A 20,007-nucleotide genomic window follows, 5' to 3' on the forward strand; every position below is an offset into this window, starting at 1 on the left:
TGACTGAACAAGAGAACTGTGACTGATTAGTGATGTCTGTTACAGATTTGCTACAAATGGGGTGTGACACACATGCACTGTTAGTCACACCTAGTCTTACACGAGGGTGGGCTTAGAGAGACTGGAGTAGTGGTCTAGAAGAGAGAGGCACTTCAGAAAGGCATGGCTATTGTCCTAAAATACCCAGAAGACAATCACATATACACATAGTATAGATTGTCACACTACAACCAGAGGGGGGACGGGAAGGTGGAGGTTGTTAAGGGGAAGCAGATTTTGCTTTATTATTAGGAGGCACTTTCTAAGAAGCAGAGCTGCCGAAACCGGTTTGGCTCAGTGGATAGAGCGTCGGCCTGCAGACTGAAAGGTCCTGGGTTCGATTCCGGTCAAGGGCATGTACCTTGGTTGTGGGCACATCCCCAGTGGGAGGTGTGCAGGAGGCAGCTGATCGATGTTTCTCTCTCATCGATGTTTCTAGCTCTCTATCCCTCTCCCTTCCTCTCTGTGAAATATCAATAAAATATATTTAAAAAAAAAAAAAAAAAAAAAGAAGCAGAGCTGCCTAGGAGATAAGGCTAGACACGAACATGATGGAGATGCTAGAGATGGACTCAAACAAAACACCCATGGTGATCTTTAAGACTTCTTCCAGGCCTGAAATGTTTGTTCTTTCTCTGCCCTCCTACTTCACACCCAGTTCTGGATGTAACATCAGACATCATTTTTGTGTATGTGACATTCATAATTCAAGCTTTTATTTTTATTTTTTGGCCTCCAAAGAATTATCAACAGGCAGAAAAGACAGAGAAAATTGTTCACACAGCCTAGCGACACTGGAAATGATGTGAGGACTAACACCAGGGCCTCAGACAGCACAGTAAGGGCTTAAAACACCTTCCTCTGGGAAGTCTGGCAGCCCAGAGCCCCCCCACCTGAGATGATAAACCAATCTTCAGAATATGTGCTCAGCTGATACTTGCTTTCCCCCAATACCTGCTGCTGACTTACAGGCATGGCCAGTAAGTTAGGAGTCCTTGAGCATAAGCACTAGTTCCTGTACTCACTCATTGTATGACTTAGGTTCCCTGGGCCTCAATTTCTCTCATCTATAAAATGTGAACAATACTAGCTTGCCCTGTCCATTGTCCTAGAACTGCTGCAAATCATTTGAGTACGCAGGTAGGAAAGGCCTTGGCAGGTGAGGAAATGTGATTACAATCACTTGAGAGGCCCACACATCTCCTTAGCAAGGGGTCCACAGAGCAACTGCCCAATCCCAGCCCTAAAGAGACTCCACAGACCAGAGACTGTGGGTTCCTGGCTGGGGAAGAAATAAGGGATCATATCCCTCTATGAGCTGGCCTGAGGACCCATAGCCGTCCACCCCTCCATGCCATTCTTGCATCACAATTCTAATATTTTAGGGTGCTGACTACTGACATGCCTGTCTTGCCAGGCATCCCTCTAACTTCTCTCCACTACCCTCTTCATGCCAACACACCAGGATCTCAGCTTCCAGCACTGGCTGCTTTCTGCCTTTACTACCTCCCTAATTCTGCCTCCTCCTTCAGGTCTCAGGTCCAGCATTACACTCTCAAAAAAAGCCTTTCGCCCTGTTCGGTTTGGCTCAGTGGATAGAGCGTCAGCCTGCGGACTGAAGGGTCCAGGTTCGATCGCGGTCAAGGGCATATACCATGGTTGTGGGTACATCCCCAGTAGGGGATGTGCAGGAGGCAGCTGATCAATGTTTCTCTCTCATCGATGTTTCTAACTCTCTATCCCTCTCCCTTCCTCTCTGTAAAAAATCAATAAAATATATATTTTTAAAAAAGCCTTTCCTGCCCGGCCAGCATGGCTCAGTGGTTAAGCATTGACATATGAACCAGGAGGTCAGAGTTCAATTCCAGTCAGGGCACATGCCCAGGTTGCAGGTTCGATCCCCAGTAGGGGACATGCAGGAGGCAGCCGATCAATGATTATCTCTCATCATTGATGTTTCTATCTCTCCCTCTCCTTTCCTCTCTGGAATAAATAAAAATATATTAAAAATTTTAAAAAAGCCTTTCCTAACTGGCCCCTGCCTTGGTTCCCCTCATTGGGTCAATACCCCATGTTTAGATGTACCACAGGCTCTTGCCATCACACTGTTTTATAGGCCTCTCCCTTTTTATTTATTATTATTTTTTAATCCTCACCCAAGGATATTTTTTCAACTGATTTTTAGAAAGAATGGAAGGGAGAGGGAGAGACAGAAAGGAACACCAATGTGAGAGAGACACAGTGATTGGTTACCTCCTGCATGCCTCCAACCAGGGCCAGGAGCCTGCAACTGAAATACATGCCCTTGACCGGAATTGAACCTGGGACCCTTCAGTCTGCAGGCCAACACTCTATCCACTGAGCCAAACCGGCTAGGGCAGGCCTCTCTCCCTTTAGATCTGAGCCCATGAAGAAAGGATCCACATGGTTTCCATACTGGCCCAGAAGAGGTACCCAGGCTAATGCCTGCTGACATGAGATAGGACCCTATCTTTGACTTTGCCCCAGAAGAGGTACAATCCTGCAGGGCCTTTCCCCTGGAATATCCTAAGGATGCAGCAAGTAGAGAAGTCTGTAAGAAGCAACTTGGCAAGCAGAGGACAGGTGCTGAGACAAGTCATGAGTACAGGCTTCTCTCTCACATCCCCTACCTCTCTCTACTCGATTTTTCTCCCAACCACCTCTGAGAGCACAACATCCTGACATTTGGGACGAAATCTTTGAAAGAATACCTATTCAAGGGAAGGTCACCAATCTCCCCACCCTATCCATAGAACCCTGCCCCCACAATGGCACAATGTTAGGCACACTCTAAAAACTGGCTGAGGCCTGGCTGGGTGGCTCAGTTGGTTGGAGCAATGGGCCTTACACCAAAAGGTTGTGGGTTTGATTCCCGGTCAAGGAACATACCTAGGTTGAGGGTTCGATCCCCGATCAGGGTGCATACAGGAGACAACTGATCTATGTTTCCCTCTCACATCGATGTTTCTTTTTCCCTCCCTTCCTCCTTCCCTCCCTAAAAAAAAAAAAAAAAATCAATGAACATATTAGTAGCTAATAGTCATAGTTATTGATGTTAGTGTTTGCTCAGGAATTGGTGGCTACTACAGTAGCCCAATCACACTGTCCTAGGTCCTTGTACCTCAGCCTTATATTTGACCCCCACAAGATGTTTTCGCCATCTCCTCCTGTGCTATTGAGGAAACAGTCTCAGAGAGACTGAGGGATTTGCTCAGCATCACAGAGTAAGTCATGTTCTGTTTGCTAAGCGAGAGCAACCCCTACAGGTTTCAATATCCAGAATTCAACTTTCACAGCATCTAGTCTCACAAGAAACAAAAATACAAGCTTGCTAACAAGCAAGACCAACACACACATTCCTACAAAGCTTAGAAGCCACTGTGAAAGAGAAGTCTGGTCTCTCCTTTCTGCTGGAGGAATCTGGCTAGAATGTACTTTCACTAAGACCTCAAGCCCAAGCCAGCATTCTAAAGAGCACCTGCAGAAAGTGGGCTTTACCTTGACAACTTCTACCTCTCTGAGGGCTGTTCTGCCCTGATGTTTTTGCAAGCATACTAATCACCTTCCCAGGCTTTGGGCTATCCTGACAATCTCTTCCCCTCTCACAAAGAGACTTGTGACATCACCCCTCAAACAATCCCTTCTCCTCCCAGAACAGCCACCCATCTGTAAAAGCTGGGGATTGGCCCTAGCCGGTTTGGCTCAGTGGATAGAGGTCGGCGTGTGGACTAAAGGGTCCCAGGTTTGATTCCCGGTCAAGGGCACATGCCTGGGTTGTGGGCTCGATCCCCAGTGGGGGGCATGCTGAAGGCAGCCGATCAATGATTCTCTCTTATCATTGATGTTTCTATATCTCCCTCTTCCTTCCTCTCTGAAATCAATAAAAATATATTTTTTAAAATTGTCTAAAAAAAAAAAAAAAAGCTGGGGATTTAGTACAAGGCTGGGGATGGCACAGGTTCCACAGGGTGTGCTACTTCTGGTTGATTGGTTGTGCCTGACTATGTTAAAAAGGGTCCTGAAGCCATGTTCAGGCTCAGGGAGAGAGTTGTGATTGGTGCTATCTACTGTAGGCCTAATATTGGAAGTAACTGCCAAGTGCAAGGTATCTGTTGTCCCTGGGCAACAAAGAAATGTTTTAGGACCCTATACCTGTAATACAGAATCACAATCCTTGAGATCCCTCACCAAAACCTTTACCCCTAGTCCTCTCTTGCAGGCCCACTGACATCAGAGCTTCTTGAGCAATATTTTAAATTCAGTAACATGGGAAAGCGACCATCTGTTTCATAGTATACTGTCCTTAGAAATACTGACCAACAAGGAATCCTACATAGCTACAATTTGTAGACTGAGAGAGAGGCTGAGTTTTAACCATTTTACCACAAGTGCTAAATGACCTTGGGCAAGTCACTTCTAAGTCTCTAATGCTTCTGTGAAATGGGGACCAGGAGCCCCATTTTCCTTGCATTTAACTGCATTTGAGTACTGTGCTAGGATTCTCAAGACTGTAAAGGAAGTCCATTATCTCTCTTACTGATTTTGGGATGTACACATGACAGAAAATATTGTCCCATTTCTCAGAAGAGGAAGCTGAGGCTGAGAGAGATGGAGGGACTTGGATCCACAGCAAGTAAGCTGCTAAGTGAAGAATTATGCCTAGGTCCTATGATTAAGTCCACAGTCCTCCCCATTCCATCACTCCACTTCCACAGGGGGCCTGTAGCCAGGCTCCATGCAAAGCCACCCTGGGCTTTGAGGCCTAGACTGTCTCTATGGAGAAAGCCTTCCCAGGAGATGTCTTTTAACAACTCTGGCAATCTGTCACATAAAGCTTAGATTTGCAGTGCACATTAACTTGGAGAATTGATCGCCACTGAAAGAGTTAATTATTCAGAGATATCCACCTACTCACCCTCCCCCCTTTTTAAAAAAATATATTTTTATTGATTTCAGAGAGGAAGGGAGAGAGAGATAGAAACATCAATGATGAGAGGGAATCATTGATCAGCTGTCTCCTAAACACCCTCTACTGGGAATCGAGCCTGGAATGTGCCCTAATCAGAAATGGAACCATGACCTCCTGGCTCATAGGTCGACATCCAACCACTGAGCCACACCGGCCAGGCTACTCCCCCTTTCTAATATACCTCCTTAAAATGGGCTAGTGAATGAGATACCTAGAGTACTCAAATTCATATAGACAGAAAGTAGAACAGTGGTTGCCCCACAGGCAGGGAAGAGAAGAACAGAGAGTTTCAGTTTTGCAAGATGAAAAGAGTTCTGGAGATGGATGGTGGCGAGTTGTAAAATAATGTCAGTGTAATTAATGCCACTGAACTGTACACTGAAAAAGTTAAAATGGTAAAAATTTGTTATGTGCATTTTACCACAATTTTAAAAAAATGGGCTGAGGACTCCACTGAAGAGTTCCTACAAAATGAGCCCCAGTTACCATACTGCTTTGATTTTTTTTCACCCCAAACCCAAGATTCACAAAATAAAATATTTAAAACTACTTTATTAATTTAAAAAAATTTATTTGAGCCCGGTCAGCCTGGCTCAGTGGTTGAGCATTGACCTATGAAGCAGGAGGTCACAGTTTGATTCCGGTCAAGGCACATGCCCAGATTGTGGGCTCATCCCCAGTAGGGGGCATGCAGGAGGCAGCCAATCAGTGCTTCTCTCTCATCATTGATGTTTCTCTCTCTCTCCCTTCCTCTCTGAAAAAAAAAAAAAAAATCTATAGCTATATCTATATCTATCTACCTATCTAAATATATTTTAAGTTGATTTGAGTTAAATATATTTGTGAGCAGGGGCTAATTTATAACCTGCCTACAATCTCTTTACTAAGACTCAGGTAACAGAAGTAAAAGAAAAAGAAAGAATTCAAACAAACTAAAAAAGACTGGAGGTCTACAAGGGCAGTGATAAATGTGTCAGTATCACAGAATATTGGAAAGAAGTTAGATGAGAGTTGTGTGGAGATAAAAATATTAAAATTTAAGAAAATAATTGTAATATATTAAACAGAAAAAGTCATTTTAATCCCTCTGCCCCAATGCAATTACTATTATATCATTCTATACCAGGGGTTGGCAAACTTTTTGACTCGAGGGCCACAATGGGTTCTTAAACTGGACCGGAGGGCCGGAACAAAAGCATGGATGGAGTGTTTGTGTGAACTAATATAAATTCAAAGTAAAGGAGTGGAGGGGAGAGCAAGAGAACCGGATAGAACAGCCGGATCCGGCCCGCGGGCCGTAGTTTGCCCAAGGCTGTTCTATACCCAAACTTTTAAACTGTAATCATTTTGGAATGGCAGAGTTGCTAAAAAGAAATAGAAAATTCTCCTTTGGCTTTCTTTCTTCATTTTATTTGTTTTTGGTTAATCCTCATCTGAGGGTATTTTTTTCCGGTGACTTTATGAGAGAGTGGAAGGGAGGGGGAGAGACAGAGAGAAAGAAACATGGATGTGGGAAAGACACATCGACTGGTTGCCTCCTGCACACATCCCAACTGGGGCTGGGGATTGAGCCTGCAACCAAGGTATGTGCCCTTGACTGGAATTGAACCCACGACCCTTTATTCTGAGGGCTGATGCTCTTGCCACTGAGCAACCGGCCAGGGCTCCTTTGGCTTTCTTACACAGAGGCAGTATTGTGGAATAGAAAAAAACAATGAACTAGGACCGCAACTCTTGATTAAGCTGACTTTGGACAAGTCACATCGCCTCTCTGTTACATTATCTCTAAGAACAGCAATAGTGATAAAACTGCAACCTGCCTCTCTCAGCAACAGAAGCAACAGGGCTTTACAAACCATGAGGTAGTATGTGAAAGGAAGTTAACAGTAAATTGGGAGTGCTGACTTATGATCAGTATGAAAACCAATAAGAAGTATTTGGGAGTTCTGCTGTTAATTTTTTAAAAAAATATATTTTTATTGATTTCAGAGAGGGAGAGGGAGAGAGAGATAGAAACATCAATGATGCGAGAGAATTACTGATTGGCTGCTTCCTGCATGCCCACCCTGGAGATCAAGCCTACAACCCAAGCATGTGCCCTGGCCAGGAATCGAACTGTGACCTCCTGGTTCATAGGTCGATGCTCAACCACTGAACCACGCCCGTCGGGCAGTTCTGGTGTTAATTTTAAAACAAAATCACTTGTAGCACTTTCATTATCACATCTCTTAATTCCTTTGGCTCCTATAGGGTGAGCAAAGCTGTTTGCCTCAGTCCTAACTAGGTCTTTCCTGACCTTGCAGACTGCTCCAGATGTACCAGTACCTCTCCTAATTCCTTCAATATACCACTTTCCACCTCAGGGTCCTGAATCCTGTTCCCTAAGCATCCTCCTTTCCCCTACCTATAGTGTCTGTGCCTCTTTTCTGCTCTCCGCGTCACTTTCCCTGAGATGCCTTCCCTATCCTTTCTGAATAGGTCCCTCTCAGCACCTATTTGTTTCCTTCAGGGCTCTTATCTCGATTTGATAGTATTTTGTTACCTGCTTGGATGGGGATTCCAAGCTGGATGGAAGCTTCGGGAAGAAAGTCTATCTTGTTCCCTACTCTCTCCCTGGCTCAGCACTTGGCACTCTGAGCACATGAATGGCTGATTGTTGGAAGAAGTGGAGGTGAGGTGGGGAGGAGGGGAGGAGCTGACTGGGATGAACCAAATCCTCTTCCTCAGGACTGCTCCCACACACTGCTTCACCTGCCCCTTTGAGGAACGTGCTGGGGCAGCAGTAGCAGTGGCCCTGCCTTTATAGGTGCTGTCAGACAAGCCCCACTCCTCCTACTCTACCCCGGCCTGCACTGCTACCACACCCCTGAGCAGCATCATGATGCGTGGGAAGCTGGGAAAGACAAGAAGTTCCAGAAGAGGCTGGACTATCAAATCTATGCCCAACATACTCAACAATGGGCTCCACATCAAGGCCCCAGCAGGAAACTGGCCTACTGATGACCCTGAAGAGAAAAACCCCAGCTCTGAGTGCCTGGCTGACTCTAACGGCCTGGGCAGGCCTCTATAGTTTGATCTCAGCTCTCCTGGTCTCTGGACAGCCAACTCCTGCCATCCCTCCCTCATCCTGAGCATCCTCCTTTCCCCTACCCAGAGTGTCTGTCCCTCAAAATCTCCACCCACCTGGAGCCTACCCAGATTTTGAGGTTCTGAAGGTCACCTCTTCTCTAAAGCCTACCTAGATTCATTCCATATTTGAAATCAGAGTCCCGCATTCAGCAAACAGCCATCAAATGACCAGCTCCCCTCCAGACACCGCACTCAGCCCACCTACATCTTTACAGGCTCGGGACATGGACATTCTTCAGTTATTTCAATTCTTCTTTCTCCTGTGGATATCAATAATAGCAGCTGGCACTGTGCTCAGTGCTTTACACACATTCTCTCTCTTGTCTTCATGCTGAGACTAATGTCAGGTAATACTATCATCTCTATCAACTGAGACCCAGAGAGGTTAAGCAACTTGCCCAAGGTCTCACAGCTCTAGGTAGCAGCTCAAGATCTGAACCCCAGCAGTATGACTCTAGAGCTCTGCTATTAACTACAGGTCTGCATGACCTTTGGGGTATGGGCTTATCCTCCCTGTGCTGGCTCAACTGTAGACCCTTGGGCTTTATAAATAAACTAGAGGCCCAGTGCACATGAAATCGTGCCCAGTTAGGGTCCCTAGGCCTAGCCTGGCCTCAGTCGCTTGGCCTCTGCTGCCCTGCAACGCTATGTGAAGCTCCCCGCCCTGGGACACTCCGCAATGCTCACAGCCCCTCAACTGCTCCGCGAAGTTTGCTGCTGCCCCGTGAAGCTCGCTGTTGGATGCTCCTCAAAACTCACCCTGCCCCGCCACTGCTCTGCGAGGCTCCCTGACCCCGCAACTGCTCCGCGAAACTCCCCCGTCCCACAACTGCTTAGTGAAACTCGCTGCTGCCTGGGTGACTGCTCCACTAAGTTCACAGCCACCCCGCGAACCGCCGCTCAACAGTCCCCAGTCCCGCCCCGCCACCAGCGCCCCCTCATGGTGAGCGGCTCGGGGGCTGGGGAAAAGGGGGGGCCGAGAAGTGTTCCATATACTTCATGGTGACTGGTCGCCCGTTCGGTCGTGATGCCACCTAGCTCTTTATATATATTAGGATGCCAGCTTTCTGCATTCCCAGGGACCAACATGGCCAGGTGTGTATCATTAATACAGTCATTCAACAACAACTTCCAGATCACCCACTGTGTGCCCAAGCATGTGCCCTCAGGGACTGGACTTAAACCAAATTGGCTCTGTGTTTGGGGACCTTGTGATTGTGGAGAGGAGAAAAGAAGTACACAAAAATCATATTTGTTGAAGCAACGTTGATACCATATCTGCTTTGGCAAGTCTGAGAACTGCCTTAGAAAAAGCACAGAGAAACAGGAACTTAAGACCCCAGCTTGTTAGATAACAGCTAATCTTTGAAATACTCAAGTCAACTACTAGTAAACCAGGTTTTTGATACTCTCTCTCACTAGCTTCCAAGGGACCAAATCAATTCCACTGAATAGCAGAGCTAGAAGGAACTCCCTTCTGCCAAGAGACAGTGGGGATCTGAGGTCTAGAGTTGGAAAGGGTCTTGCCTGAGGGCACCTATCAACACAGCAGGAAGCCATGGCTCCTGCTCTCCCTGTGTTCTCCAAGACTGGGACTGGAAAGGGCAAAAAGACTTTCAAGCTATCTGGGTCCTTAAGAGAAAACCACCAGGGGTTGAGGTAAGTGCCCACAGAAACTGAAAGTTTTAAAGTCTTCATGGTGGAGCCAGGGCACCAGTTCTTACCTTCAGGGATAGTGGAACTGTCCTGTGAAAGCTGGATTCAGAAGGCCAGAATTTCTTTCCCAGACTAACATAGGCCCAGCTACAGCTCAGCCCTGCCCCGGAAGGACGGGAGTTTAAAAGGCAGTAGCTTCCCACCTGAGGCCACACCCCAGTGAAGCTGACTTCACCAGGAACCCGTTGGACTGGCTGTCTCCCAGACAGCACTGGGCCAGGTCAGAACGCCACTGCCTGGCTGCAGCCTGGAGCCTCTCCCTGGAGGCTCCACCTAGCTCCCACCCCATCCAGGACTCCAGAATGAGGGTAGGAGCCAAAGGTGGGGAAGAGGCTTGCCCCCTACTAGCAAGGCTAGCTTGGCCTGGGAATCCTGGTGCCCACCCCAGCATGGGCTGGGTCTGAAGCAGCTGCTTCCTGCTTTGCCTTTTTCTTTCACTTTGGTTAACCCCAAAGTGAAACTAAAGATTGGGACAACATAGCAAAGATGCTGAGAGTTAAGGCCCTGAAGAGTTGAACACCTGGCTTTTAATTCCAATAAGGGAAATTTGGGAGGAGGCCCTCAACTCCAGGCCTGTTTCCCCATTGATAGGCTGGTGATTTTAAATGTCATTGTAAACTTGAAAAATGATAGAACTTCCCCTTTCTCATTCCTGCCACCACTAAGGACTGAAAAGGAACTGTAAAAATGACCCATGGGGGACCCCAAAGGGCCTTCTTGGTGGCTTGGAGGAGGCAAAACTCTGGCTGCAGTGTGGAGACCCTCCTGGTCTCCCTGACTACCTCTCTCACTTGTCATCTGAACATCTTTTATCCTAACAGACCAGGAGTCCCAGCAACATGAGGAAGAGTAAATTCAGGAAGCCTGTAGGTATCAGCCTGACCCTATCTTGGCACTGCAAGAGGAGACACCAACAGCTGCCCAAAAATTTCAGCCTGTGGGCTGACCAAGCCATCTGCTAAGACTGACAGCAGCCCACCCAGGACTGGTCCAAACTTCAGACTCTGCTAGCCCTATGTGCCTGGCACAGTGTTTAGTTAAGACCACTGTAATCTGTTTTATGGTGTTTTACTAATGGCTGGTTTACCAAGTCTTCCTAGCCTGGTGACATGAGAAAGGCAGGGATGAACCTTCCCAACTTTCAGATGAGGAAAACTGAGGGTCAGAGAAGGGCAGGGAAACTGTGGCCAAGCCAGCCTTGGGATTCAGGAACTCAGTAAATATTTGCTGTATGAAATAGCTCATATCCCAGCTGTTGCCAAGCAGGTGCAGCACAAACCAGAGAACTTCAGGAAGGAGGATGCAGCATGGGAGGGGGGACACCTTTCCCTGGAGACCAAGTCACAAACAGGTCCCAAGGTACCTGGAACAGAGTCCCCTTCCCCCAATCCTGGATCCACTCCTGCCGCCCTTTCAGCCCATTTCTTCCCTTCATTCCTCACTTCTTCCCATCTGCATCTTACTTGGGACACCTCAGTGGCTGAGGACTGCTGAGTGACACTAGCCAACCCCCTTCCCCTCTCTGGGCTGAGTGAGAATAGTGATTCTTAACCAAGGAAATGAATTTGAATCCAGAGGTCGAGGCAAGGTACTTTTAAATATATGTTTTTAGAATGCAAAAGAAGGCAATCAGAAAATATCTAACAAAATTTGAGGTGCACAGACTCCTCCAAACAATTTCACTTGCAGGAATGGCTCCCACAAGTATGCACGCACACACATAGACATGTGGGGAAGGGTGCTTGCTGGAGCACTGCTCATAGCAACAAGACTGGGGACAACCTAAATGAACCTGAGTAGAGGACTGAGTAGTGGTCTATCCACAGATGGACTGTCACACGGTCATGGACAAGGAGGCCATGGACCTGTGTGTGTCCACAGAGAATTACCATGACCTCCTGGTTCATAGGTCGACGCTCAATCACTGAGCCACACTGGTCAGACTAAAAATATAATTTTTATACACAAAAATAACTCCAGAAAAATGCACCCAGAGAAGCCTTCCTCCAGGTCTCAAGCATCAGACTCCCTGGGGCCAGAGTTCAGGCCCCTGGATTTTGACATCTCCTCAAAGACTGCTGGCCCAGCCTTGTAGAATAGGTGGTCAGCCTCTGAGAGTATGTCCCTGTCCCCCCACACACTCCCCCGCCAGACTGAAAACTGTAGGGTTCTGGGCATGTAAGAAATGTCAGGGAAAACTTAGGGAAAAACTTGACCTTAAGGCATGGGAAGGATTTGAAAAGGGCTCTGAACGTGGAACAGGTACAGCTGAGAGGAGAGGGTTTCTACTTGAAGGACTGGGGAAAGACAGGCTAATAAGATGGATAAAAGGGAAGGAATATCCCTCAGTGTGTGATACTGATAAGTCCCTTCCACTCCTACTTTTTAAATACTTTTTTTATTGGTTTCAGAGGGGAAATCATTGATCCGCTGCTTCCTGCATGCCCCCTACTGGGGATTGAGCCTGCAACCTAGGCATGTGCCCTGATCAGGAATCAAACCGGTGACCTCTTGGTTCCTAGGTAGAGGCTCAACCACTGAGCCACACCCGGCTGGGCCTCTCCTACTCTTGATTCCTACCCTTGGGAAGTGAGGGGGCGGGGCGGGGCTAGAGTCCTCTGTAGTACCTGATATCCTAGAATCTGCCTCTATTAACTCATTTAATATTCAAGTAAGCAGGGAGGGTCCCCAGCTCAGCACATGGCCACAGGGCTCCACACCTGTGCACACTGTAATCAAATATTTGGAGGCTGCAGAAAATTCAGGCCAGGATCTTAGGTACAGCAGACCTTGGGCAACTTCCCTTGGGGGAGGAAGAGCAGATGGCCTTTTGTTGAGATGCCCTTCCTCACCTTCTTGTTAATAATTAAGTCATTACTGAAGACTTCTTTTGTCACTTTTGAAGTTCAGTTTGCAGAGACCTACTGCTTTGGCTTGCTTTACCATGATGCTCTAGGCCAGTGGTTCTGAACCTTTCTAATGCCACGACCCTTTAATACAGTTCCTCATGTTGTGGTGACCCCCGACCATAAAATTATTTTCGTTGCTATTTCATAACTGTAATTTTGCTACTGTTATGAATCGTAATGTAAATACCTGTGTTTTCCAATGGTCTTAAGCTCTACAGCAGCGGTTCTCAACCTGTGGGTCACGACCATCGGAAAACACAGATATTTACATTACGATTCATAACAGTAGCAAAATTACAGTTATGAAGTAGCAACGAAAATAATTTTATGGTCGGGGGTCACCACAACATGAGGAACTGTATTAAAGGGTCGAGGCATTAGAAAGGTTGAGAACCACTGCTCTAGGCTGAGGGATCACTGGTTACAACAGTCTAGATCTAAGCCACAGACCCAAAGTACAGGGGTCTGCAGTGGGAGGAACCCAGGGTGGAGAGCTCAGGAGCACTGGGGTGGATCCTGGCTAGGCCTCTGTGATACTGTGGACTCTGGGAAGTCAGAAATTAAGTCTCTAAGACAGCTCCTCTTGCCACTGTATCCCCCGGGCCAGCTCATCACCTAGTACACTGCAGGCACGTAACAAATATTAGCTGAATAAATGAGTAGTTCAGCCAATGAATCCCAGAGTGACCTTGGTCAAGTCACTCTGGAAAATGAGGATGATAAGAATAGTAATGATTTCCTAGGGTTGTATAAGGATCTACTGGAATAAGGTGGATAAAAGTGCTCTGCAAATAAGCTAAACAAATATTAAGTATCCACAATCAATGTTCTGAAAACAAAAGAATGAATATACAGGAGAATGATCAAGTTTATGAGAAAGCATTTGGCAAATAGTAAAATTAATCAAATGAAAGGGATAGCACAGGCTGCTCTAGTCCACTGTTACAATGTCTGAATGATATTTCTCAGACTGGGTCTATTCCAAAGGAACACAAAAATCCCTCATCAAAACCTTTGTCCAGATTTTGGGATGAAAAACAGGGGTGCAGTTACGATCATATTCTGAACACAGCTGGGCTTAGACTCTAAGCCTTAGAGAGTATTTGCCAAAGAAGACTGGCATATGGATCTGAGGGTTTACTGGAGGCAGGGAGGAGTGTGGTGAGGCGAGCATGGAGGTTATGACTACTATGTGTTGCTCTGCCTCATTACCCGAGGATGAGGCCCAGCTCAGGGGGCACACAGAGAATGACTGGCCGTCTTCAATGTTCTAGCTGCACAATGGACCAATCATTGCTACCTCCCATGGTAGCCACTCAGTACATACCAGTCCCCTTCCCCTTTCCTCTGCCCAATGGATATCCCTGGCTGCAGCCTAGGAAATGGGAACTGGGTTCCATCACCTCGCTCTCCTGTCCTGAGGGGCACCTTGGGACAAGTCTTTTCCTACCTTTGTTGGTGACTGATTCCTCTGGCTGGGACAGGAAACACCCTCTCTGGTTGGGGCTAGTTGAGAATCCCAATGAGTCCAGTCATGGACTTGCCCAATGTTGGACCGGACATATATGAGGCCCAACTATAGAGGTTGCCTGGTGAGTAATATTGCTGATGTAAAGGCCCTTCACTTCCCTGACTCTCCCACCTTGAAGAAATTCTAAGCTGGCACCTACCCCCAACCTTCTGGATCTTTAGAAAGCAGGGTTTATGGACTTAAGGAGATATATTTGCATACCCCCAAATCAAGAGGCAAGAAGGCTTAGATTCCTGGGACCCTAAGGTTAGGAGTTTCCTTTCCAAGAAGCAAAGCTGAACTGTGGGAAGAGTCAGGGTTTGCAGACAGTCAGCCTTGGGTCTGAGCCACATTTTCCTTATCTGTAAAACAGAGGTGGTAAGTCCACCTGCCTCAGGTTTATTGTAAGGATTTCATGAGAACATCCGGAGGCCCTGGCATAGAGCAGGTGTACAGGCAATGTGCTTAGACTGTTATTTCCTGCCCCAAAGCAGCAACACCCAATATCTTTCCTTTTAGCCCATTAGGCCCCCAGCTGAGCTCTCCTCAGGAAGGAGCACAACATCCTCTGCTATCCCAACTGGCTCTTCCCACTCCCAAGAGCTCCACCAGAACCTCATCCTCTTCTGTCATCTGGATGCCTGCAAAGCTTCACTCTAATTCCAGCCTGATTCATCTTGAAGAAAATCATCCAGTTGTACCATCCCTGCTCTAAAACCTTCTATGGCTCCCCAAAGCCTCTGCTTTTCAGCTGAAGCTCAACATTGCCTACAACCTCCTGGTCTTGCCCAGATTTTTTATCCAGAGCCGTGATGCATCAGCAGAACGAATCTGTTCACTATTTACCTTCCAGCGCCTGTACCTCTATCTTTGTACAAACCATTCTCCAGAATGTCAGCCCTACCCTCTGTCTCTTAGAATCTAGCCCCGTTCGTTTCTTCTGGCTCACACTCACTTCTTCCTTCTCAGACAATGCTTTTCTTTACCAGACACTTAATTATAGACTGTCACACAGTCTCTTGTAATTGTAGCCTTGTCTCTCTTGTCAGACCATAAGTTAGTTCCCAGAGGCAGAGGACATCCCCAAAGAGCCTGGCCCAGGGCTGGGAGAGGAGGCCCCTGATTAGAAAAGGTTTCCAAACCCAATTCAGCTCCAGACTGAGTCAAGTTTACCTCTGACCACTTGGGATCACTTCTCTTTCTTTTAAAAAATAAAAATAAAAGATACTTTTATTGATTTTAGAGAGCTACGAAGAGAGAGGGAAAGAGAGAAACACTGATTGGCTGCCTCCTGCATACCTTCTCCTACTGGGGATCAAGCCCATATCCTGGGCATGTGCCCTGACCAGGAATGGAACCGGCAACCTTTTAGTGCGTGGGATGACGCTCAACCGAGCCACACTGGCCAGGGCTGGGATCACTTCTCTTGCTCTTGTCCCAAGAGTAAACTGTTCACTAGCCAAACCACACCTCAGTGCTCATTTTCCACTGGACCAGTGATTTATAGAAATGAGGGAGACCTGGGTGGAGAGGCAGGGCTATGGCTCTTGCCTGGCCTTAGCATCATCTTGATCTGGGACCCTAGGCATGTCCTTATCTGCCACCTCCCTGCTTCCTTATTGTGAATAAGAAACAATAATCTTTTCGTTCTAGAATATGAATTTTTTTTGTCTCTAAGGTAGCCTTGGTTCCCAGGAAGTGGTGGGTGAGGAACCAGCTAATTCCAACACAGGTAAAGGGAAAAGAGGCAGCCACAGCCAGGACTGGAAAACCTGGAACCTGAGAGGCACTCATCAACCTCACTAAATTCCTGCTGACAACTGGACTGCATTTCTTCCCAGGTGTTCAATTCCACAGACTTCACCCTGGCTAGGCCTGAGTGTCTGCCGCCAGAGTTAAGCAGTGGAAGGGTAACTTGGTTCTGGAACAACCAATCCTGCCCAAAACAAAGATGATAACGAAGGGCCAGATTCCTCAGCTGTAAAATGGGGATAACATTGGTACCCATATCATAGGATTGCTGCAATAAAGCAGTAAGATAATGCCATAAACCGCTTAGCACAGACCCTGACACCCAGTGAACAGCAGTGTAGCAGACAAGTTCCCATTTCTTGAAGGGCTTTTTTACTGCATGAGTTCTCATCCTCACAGCAACCTGTGAGCTAGGTATTTCTATCCCAATTTGACAGGGAAGAAAAGAAAGGTACAAAAGTTGATCAATCTAAGGTCACACAGTAGGGACAAGCCCAACTGTGATACAAACACAGGAAACTCTCAGTTAAGCTTTTCCCAAACTATAGAACTGTAACCCACAGACTCTCAGCACCGGACTCTTCCAGAAGGTTGGTTTAAAAACCTGATTCCTACCCAGGCCTGCCAAATGAGAATCTTTGGGAATGGAACTCAGGAATCTGAATTTTATAAAGATGAGGAATCTAAATTTTATATATGAGGAAACTGAGGCACAGAGAGGTAAAGTGACCTGCCAAGGTCATACTTTCAGCAAGTACGAACCCGGGACTGATTCACAGTCTGACCCAGAGTCAGCAGACTTCCTGGAGGAGGTGCATTTGACACCGTGGGCCTCAAAGGGGAGAGCACCATAGAGGAAGGGTAAGCATAAATAAAGGCTGGGAGCAGGAAAGGCCAAGCCAGTAACTGCTCAATGTGGCTTGTGCTTCCAGATCTCTGAGGAGTAAAGAAAAACATATGGAGCCACCATAGTAGCAGCTCAGGGAGGAAAGTCTGTCCCGTGTGGTGTCTACAACCAGTAGGTCTCACTCACTCAGTGGCCCTCTGGGTGTGTCTGGTTACTTACTGCTCAGGATGAGAAAACCAGGGAAGGTGGTGACTCAGTCCCCCATCCAGCCTCCAGTTAGTCCCATTTAAATCTGAGATGAGCTCAGAGGCTGGGGAAATGTCAAGCAAACCCTTCTTGCAGAACAGATGCCAGACCAGAGAAGGTGGCCTGAGGGGGTAGGCTATCAGGCAGAAGCAATCAATTTGGAGCAAAGCTGTGGGCCAAGTCCAGTCTGGACCAGCCTGCCCCAACAAAGCCAAGCTGAGGTACCCTGAGAAGCTACCTGTTCTTCTCTGGGCCCTTTATTCATTTGTGAAATAGAGAACTCCTTTCACTTCCGACTTCCTCCTAGGACTGTTGTGAGGAACAATGGTTAGAAAAAGAGCCTGGCAGATTACACAATGCCTCACACAGCAAGTGAGAGATTAGAGGATTACTCCTATTATTTATTACAACAGCCAGAAGGTGCTTTCCTTTTACCAGAACCCCAACCATAAGGAGTGTGGGGAGAGGCTGGGCATCTGTCTTGATCTCACACACAAAAAAGTGATCCAGATAATATCGGGAGGTGAAAGTTCACATTTATTAAGTGCCTACTATATACTGGGTGTTTTTAATATATACTCTCACTTAATCCCCACTATAATCCTACTTTGTAAATATGGTTATCTTGAGTCCAGATGAGGATACTGAAGCTCAAAGAAAGTAACTTGATCAAGATTACATAGGCAGTGAGTGATAGAGACTGATTAAAACCAGGTGTTTGTGGCTCTAAAATCCACACTATTCCTACCCTCTGGGAAACTGTGTACAGGTATATCTCATTTTATTGCACTTCACAGATGTTGTGTTTTTACAAATTGAAGGCAAGACCCTCCAACAGCAAAAAGATGATAATCCGCTTTATTGTGGTGGTTTGCAACTGACCCCACAGTATCTCTGAGATATGCTTGTTTAAAAGGCAGAACATGCCTGGTACAGAGGCCCAGCTCAATTACTGCCTTCTCCTGGACTCCTTTCTCTCCCTTTGTTTCTCTTCTACAAAACCCCACAGAACATCATCAGCACACATCTGACAGCATTCAATCTATTCTCCCTCTTATTCTGTGATCAAGCACACTTTTAACAGGTAAGATGAGATGTAGATACAAATAGGTGACCTTTTAATTACCTTAGGATCCTCAAATGTCAGAGCTGAAAGCACCTAAGAGAACAGGCCCAACACCCTCATTTTTTCAGAAGGAAAAATACATAGAGGAGGACTCCTGTCTGAAGTCACACTGCATCAGAGGCAGGAATAGAACCTTGGCATTCTGCCTCACAGAATTTTTTTAGGGATTCCATGACTTCAGAACCAGTCTTAGGACAAGGATCATGATTCCCATTTTACAGATAAGGAAGCTGAAGCCCAAGGGAAAGATGCCTCCCTGAGAATGGGTGAGATGTGGGACTAGAACCCTGATCCCTCACTTCTAGATGGGAACCAAGCCCCTTCTTCTCCCCACTGCAAGTAATCTGTGTAGTGTGCCGAGCATAGGCCTATAGTAAAAGGTCAGTGGGTGTAAGAAATTGTCATTATATGCCAGTGGGCAGGTGACACCATCCTGACAGTGACCTCCTCAGAGGCAATTCCATGGAACAGTACCCAGGAGTCATAGCTTGACCATCTGTGGGTCCCTGGTCTTTCTGGGCCTCTTCTATAAGATAAGGGGGCTACAATTGCTGATCTCATCTCCTCCAAAGTTCTGGGACATCCTAGGCTCCCTGACAGCAGACCCCGGCTGAATGTGGACCCTTTCTCAGCTGGGGACTTTGTTCCATCACTCTACAGGGAAGCAGGAAAAGCAGCTAGGGCTTACAACCACAGTGACAATTCCCAAATGCCATTGGCCAAACAAGGGAAAAATCCCGTAAACAACAATGAGACGGAACATGGAAAATCCAACTGTCTCCCAGCACAAACATCCAGCTGGGCATACCTGCCTATCTTTACAAACTGACAAAGAATAACCAGGATCAGGGCATAAATAAGGAATGGCGTACTTCCTGCCCTATCACGGGGCAGGTGTATTCCTGAATAATCAGGTAGTAATGGAGTGGAGCGTAAAGAACTCTGGATGGGGATTCCTGGGTCCTGATCCCTGTTCCAGGTACACCATAAACTAGCTATGTAGTCCAGGCAAGCTGCTTTTCCTCTGTGGAGCTCAGTTTAAAGAGGGTGAGAGTTCACAAAGCATGTCTACAGATGTTTCATTTGATCATCAAGACAACGTTGTGAGGCTGGCGCAATTATTCTCTTCAAACAGATGGGGAAACTGAGGCTTAGAGAGGTTGAGGGTCTCACTCAAGGTCACACAGCTTGAAGCTGGCAGAACCAAGGCCCCAGAGGTGTTAGACCACTAAACCCAATACTATAGGACGGTCAGACGAAGAACAACTCTCTACCCTCACCCTCATTGAGAGGCTCCGACAGACCAAGGCAGCACAGACCCTTGCTCACCTGCCCAGTCTGGTGGCCTGCAGAGTACTGGCACCAAATCCCACCACCCAGCTGCCTAGGAGGCCGCACCCCCCTGCACAATTTCATTACTCAAGTTGGCAAGAACGCAGCCCCCACCCCCGAGCCGGGTCTAAATAAACGCCCAAGTGATATCACATCCTGCCGGCTCCAAAATAGCCCAGGCCTGCCCACAAGCGATCACAAAGTGCCAGGCCATGCAGGGCCAAGCAGGCAGGGACACCCAGCTCATGACACCCTTCACACACTCAAGCAACTAAAGCAGAAGCCTCAGAGCAGAAAGGCCACCCACTCCCAGCTCCATCAGCTGGCCTCCCCCCTCCTTGCCCCCTTTTTGGGAGGCCCACAGAGTCCAGCCCTAGTGCCAGCCCTCGCCCCAGCGCCAACCCCATGGAG

The 20,007-nt window shown here is 47.1% G+C and overlaps 1 protein-coding gene across 9 annotated transcripts in view; it reads right to left on the reverse strand.

Moving 5' to 3' along the window:
• Positions 1–20,007, reverse strand: part of DLGAP4 (DLG associated protein 4) — a 179,694-nt gene that overhangs the window by 31,536 nt on the left and 128,151 nt on the right. The window lies entirely within an intron of this gene.

This window comes from Plecotus auritus (assembly GCF_963455305.1).
Source record: "Plecotus auritus genome assembly, chromosome: 8".
Taxonomy (NCBI): domain Eukaryota; kingdom Metazoa; phylum Chordata; class Mammalia; order Chiroptera; family Vespertilionidae; genus Plecotus; species Plecotus auritus.